Genomic DNA, 6,282 nt, shown 5'->3' with positions numbered 1-6,282 from the left:
CAATAAAAGATTACCGACTCCATCATTTAAAATAAACAAGTCATGACATCATTTTACGCTTGCATCATGTGCATACGTAAAACCAAACAAAAAACTCAGTCTGTCAATTTAATAAAAATTTAATTAATAAAGTAGGGATTAAATTAAGAGAAGGCTATATTAAGATAACTTAAGATTAAATGGTACCGTTCATGGAACGGGCGCCACGGAGGTGCTAACCCTTCTTCGTGCGTAACCGCACTCCTGAACCCATATTTAAAAACGTGGATCAGTTCTCGTTCTTTCGACGGACCTAAAATTAATTTAGGACTTCGTCGATTAAGAATCGGGTTAATAGGTGACCAATCACACCTAGATAAAAAAGATTGGTGGTGACTTCTAACCAGATTTTTAATTTTCGCCCGCGTCTGGCGGACGGGTTCACGGACCCGCACGTTACGACACTTATCTAAGATTTTGGTGGATTTCAACATGTAATCTGAATACTAGTTTTTCTATTATTTATCATGAATTGGTATCATTTTACTTATTCAAATATGTTCTTAATGCCTTTAATTACCTTATCAACAATTAATTGATTTGTGAATCTAATTGAAACTCAACAAAGAGATTTTAGGTTGGGCTAAGATTTGAATAGTGTATGTTCAAATCACTTAGGTGATCTGATTTGTGATTCAGGTAGACATACGCCAATTGCCATACATAGCCAAATTAGGACACTTGCTTAATGAACTTAATTTAATTGATTCTTATAGACATATAGTGAACTAATTAAGTTAGGTATTTGTACAAGCATCTTGACGAAGACTTGTCCAAAGCTTTGGATTCTAGGTTAGTAAAATCACCTAGGAAAGATAAATAACAAGAAAAGCCAGTATCAGATGAAATGTTGAAGGAACCCATGATAATTGGTCTTTAATCTATTGCTTTTCTCAACATATTTAGCTTTTTTGGTTAATTTCTTGTTTATTTGTTTTAATTTTATCTTTGATTACCTTTTCAATTGTCGTTTAGCTTAAATAAGATTAATTTGTTATATAATTTTAGTACTTAGTGAAACTTTAGTAGAAAATCCTTGTGGGAACGATAATCTAGACTTATAGTCTATATTACTTGTTCAATATGTATACTTGCGTGTGCAAAATCGAAATAACCAATCCATATTCAAGATCACATCAAAGTCCAACATATCGAGCAAAACCAGAGTGGCTTATGTGTCATTATCCCTTATTCGAACTACACAAAACTTGTACTCAAACTGGGCAATAAATATCTCCTTAGGTGGAGTAGTTACTACTAGACTAAATTCCATCAAAGTATAATCAATACTCAATTTCAAAGCAAAATGTGAAGACATAAAGGAATGCATAAATCCATAATCATATAAAACTTATGCTTTAAAACGATAAATAAAAAAGGTACTTAAAACCATAACGTTGGACGTCTAAGCATCCTAAGGTGTTAAAGCATAAACCCTGGCTTGTCCCCTACCAATTACTTCCTGGTGTGCAAACTTAAATGCTTTACCCTAGGAAGAGCTACCCGTACCTCTACCTCTAAATCTAGTAACTACTTGAATAGGTTGAGATGCAACAGGAGGTGGTGGTAATGTAGCTTAGGATGAGGGGTGTGAGCCCTCCTGTGTCCATGGTGCCATAGGACAATCCTTCTTTATTTGTCCAATTGTCCACACTTAAAACAAAGTCCTGCTACTTGACAGCATACCTCTCCATGTATCTTTCCACAAACGGGACGAAGTGAAATTGATTGAGTATTAGACCTTGAGGTCTACCACCTTGATGCACTACGTGCCCTTTTGTTTCATTGAGATCTTGAACTAACTGTGTTACTCCCCTACTAGGAGCCATGTGACTGAGAAGCTCTATGTTGGCCTTGGTGGCTTGTGGACGACCCATGTCCAGAGCTAAATTTTGGTTATGCCATAGAGTCAATTGGATTGATCAAGGGATATATTGTTATTTAATGCATACTAAATCGCATAACAATATGTGATAGAGGTTTTCCTTCATATTAATGCAATAATAAGAAGTTATTAAGTACTAATTGGATGAAGCCCATAGAACATAAAAGCCTTACAAGAGAATTGCAAAATTGTTACAATTATGAGATCAACTACGCTTTAAAGCCATGTTCCTAAAATTGTTCCTGGTCATTGTATTGTCAAGACAAGGTATTGACAATGCTCAAAGATTGGTACATGTTAAGCCTCTTTACTTGAGAAGTAAGCAATCGATCTTATGTATTGAAGTATATGGGATACTTGAGAATAACATGTAGGTTCTTGTTAAAGAACAAGTTCACTAAACATGACCCACTATGAGAACTCCATTTTGTATTTCACTCAAGTGTCTATGTAATATGTTCTCATATGATAGTCATGCAACTAGTCCTTGGACTTGAGACACTAAGTCATCTTGTATGGGGATTAACATACTTTGATTTCACTTCTATGGGTCTGGAGGTGACCAATGCCTAGATAAGGTGTTTTTAGGTATGCCATGAAGCATGTGAAGGTGAATGAGTGGTCAAGAGAGGATTCATCACCCCAAGTGATATAAGGGGATGTATCTCATTTGTTCTCAATTCTTGATTAACTTGTATAAAGTTTTTGGCCAAAACATAATAACTTTGAAGAAAGTTAGTTTCCTAAATTCATAAGGTTAGTCATTAATTATGAGAATTAATATGAAATGTTATACGTAGACACTAAGCCATGCTTTATGACATATTTAGGATATTTGATGAAAGGACTAGATTGCACTAGAAGCTTATCACTGAAAGGCTTTGTCAAATTCTTTAATTGACTTTCTAACATTTGGGTGGCTATAATGTATTGCTAGATTCCGCTTATAATCTATAAATATAAATCAATTATCAAATTGATATTTGAGTAGGATTTATATTTATAGTCAACATGTTGAAGCCTAGTGGGTCACACACATTAGGTGACATTATTGGGATTAAATAAGGATAATTAATTAAGTTAGACTTAATTAAAACAGACCAAAATAAAGTGAGAAAATTAATTAAGTTCACAAGGGCTTAAATGAATAAAAATACCATTATTGTATCTAGGATTACAACTTAGTTTGGCTATATAAATATGTTATGTTAGCTAACTAAAACTCTAAGCCTCCAACTACTTCTTAGCCGTTTCATAAAAATAAAAAAATAATAATTTTCTCTATCTAATAGAAATAAGATTCGACAAAAACTTTTGGTTTTTTTGTTTTAGAAACAAAACTTGCTAGCACAAGTAAAATCTTACCTTTGAGAAGGTCTTTTTCGATCACTTGTGGATTATTGTTAGAGGCCAAACACTTGGGTGACTGAAGATTTGACAAATCATAAAGTTAAAGAAGTAAAGATTTCGATTGCAGGATTTTAGACTGTCTTATTCTCTTTTTGGGTTACTTGCTTCATCACAAGCTTTTTTGGATTTAATGGGCTCTTGATTGCGATATCTAGAGTAAGGAATGTAACTCTTAAACTTATGAATGTTCATAATTAATTTGAAAATTACATGAAAAACACAAACATTAATCCTATAGGATTTAGTTGTTTCTCTAATTAAATATTAGCTTATTTTTCTAATGCGTTACATTTTAATTACTTGATAGTTTTTATGTTTGAGCTTGAGGCCGAATCCAAGCACTAACACTTTGTTGGCCCTGATGGCCTTCAGTCTTAGCCGTCTTGGCTTTGTTTCAAGTCACTCGACTCTCCTTTATCCTCCTCAATATCCTCTATGCATAGTCGACTGTGGAGGCATAGGTACTAAAGGCTTGTGATGCAACAACTTTAAACAGTGACTCGATCAACCCATCTACAAATTGTTGAATTCTCAAATCCTTAGTAGCTACATGGTATGACGCATACATGGAAAACTAATGTCATAATCAAAACTGTCATGCCAAGTGTCTGCACTAATGCCTCAAACTCATGCACTTTAGCGGCTTACGCATTATTTGGTAGAAATTGACTACAAAAGGCTTTCATAAATTCCTCTTAAGTCAATGGTATACTAGTCAACTAGTATACCTCTATGTAAGGATTGATACCACAAATTGGCCATGTCACAGCCCAAAATTTCAGGCTATGACCGGCGCATGGGCCTAATGGTCATAGCCTACTAAGCCCAAGCAAGCCTATTTATGCAATCCCGATCATCATTCCAAACCATCATTTCTCAAACCCATATTGTAATTCTCAACTAAAAATATTTCAATAACATTTTATAGTAACCCAATACTCATAATTGAATTATGCTAACATAGTATCACTCATTTGCCACCTTACAGTGGCTTCAGTAATCAAATATACATATTTGACTTATAACATGAATCTTAGTGGTCTTCATTACTTATACATGTACACAAGCATAAGACTCTAGAACGTCAGCGAGGTGACTCTGGGTGAAGATACAGCTATTGAGTTGCCATAATACTTACCAAAAAGATGAGCATACATGGACAGCTCAATCTAGGTCCCAACTGCCTTTGAATCTGAAAACATGAAGTTTAAAAATATGAGTATAAACTCAGTGAGTGAACATAAGAAGGGAACAAGCAATCGATAGGAAGAATTTGGAAATCATAATGCACTTGTTTCAAAAACAATGTAATTGATTTAATTTCTTACTAAAACCCCTCATTTCAAACTTTGATCAATAACCTCATAGTGTTGTAAAAACCCATGATCAATCCATGAAGTTAAATGGGTGAAAAATAGATCAAAATCAAGCAAGTTAGCAAGCATGGCAACAAGTTTCTCGCTGCAGCGAGAAATAGTCTTAGTTTGCATATGTTTTAGTTTTTCTATCATATCTCCCACTACAGAAGTTTAATTGACCTGATTTTTTAACCATTAGAAAGATAAGAGGTAGGGCTACAACTTTGATGTTTACAAATTTTCTCAGTTCAGACGGAAAGGTGGTCAAAATCTTTATCGAAGTGAAAGTACTGCACTAGAACCTGAGAGTTTCTCGCTGTAGCGAAAATGAATCGTGCTGCAGCGAGAAACAGAGCATTTTAATTGAAATGGGTCTTGTTACATCGAAAGCCATTTTTTTGTTGAAATGAAAAGCAATTTGAGAGCAATTAACAATGCCAACTTGCAACACAATCACAAATATTTTCATAACTTTCTATAACACAGACACACACACACACACACACATATATATACATATGCATTCATCATCATGTGTGCACTTCCTACTTGCACACTCTAACATCATCATGTGTGCACTTCCTACTCGCACACTCTAACATCATCATGTGTGCACTCCCTACTTGCACACTTCAACATCCTCACACAACATTATTCATCAATGCACAATGTATATTCATATACATACATACCAACATAATATAGGAGCACATGGATTCATCTTTTTACACATTTCACATTTTCACAACATCAAAGCATTTTATCAAGGGCTTGTTCCCTGGCACGCATTTTTAAACAAAGGTTGGATAAAATCATTCAAATGTTTCATCCAAATACATTTACATCTCCCAAAGCAAATTTTGAAATGCAAGTTCACTCACCGGTCTTGTTGATTCTTTTGCTTGACTCTAACCTCAATGAATACTCCCAATGGACATGTGAGGCCTTGTTGGAACCTATACACACACAACATCACAACCAACCTAAATTGGCATTAATATAATCCAAAAACTCTTTCCTAATCAAGTTTCACTAGTTATTCCTAACTAGCTTCCAATTGCCATTAAATGGCTAGTTATTCACACTACTCTAGTCACCCTAAGAGTGAATAAACAACCTCAATGATAAAACACTCACAAACCCCATTGTTAGCCATTATCAACAACTAAAGAAATTTAACCCTAACTTATACTCACCTTGATGGTTTTTGTAGTTGAATTCTCTTTCAAAATTCTTCAAGCTAATAAGGGAAANGATTGTCGTAGTAATTGAATTCTCTTTCAAATTCTTCAAGCTAATAAGGGAAAGTACACTCTCTCTCTCTCTCTCTCTCTCTACATGTCCAACTAGTGAGAGGAAGATGGAAGTAAGACTTTTTTAAGGATTTTAAGGTGAGAAAGTGGAAGAGCACAAAAGGTTCTATGAAAAAGTGCTCAAAAGCATGAAATTGAAGCTAGAGAGAGAAAGTTATGGAAGCTTTAAGGGAGACTCCCATGGAGATGAAGAAATGTGAGAGGGGAAAGGAAGAAGAAATTGCTGGAAGCTGCTAGAAATTACTGGAGCTTTAGATATTTATATCTAAAGTTTATC

Source organism: Theobroma cacao, chromosome 2, assembly GCF_000208745.1.
Source record: "Theobroma cacao cultivar B97-61/B2 chromosome 2, Criollo_cocoa_genome_V2, whole genome shotgun sequence".
NCBI lineage: Eukaryota > Viridiplantae > Streptophyta > Magnoliopsida > Malvales > Malvaceae > Theobroma > Theobroma cacao.
This window is presented reverse-complemented; position numbering follows the sequence as displayed.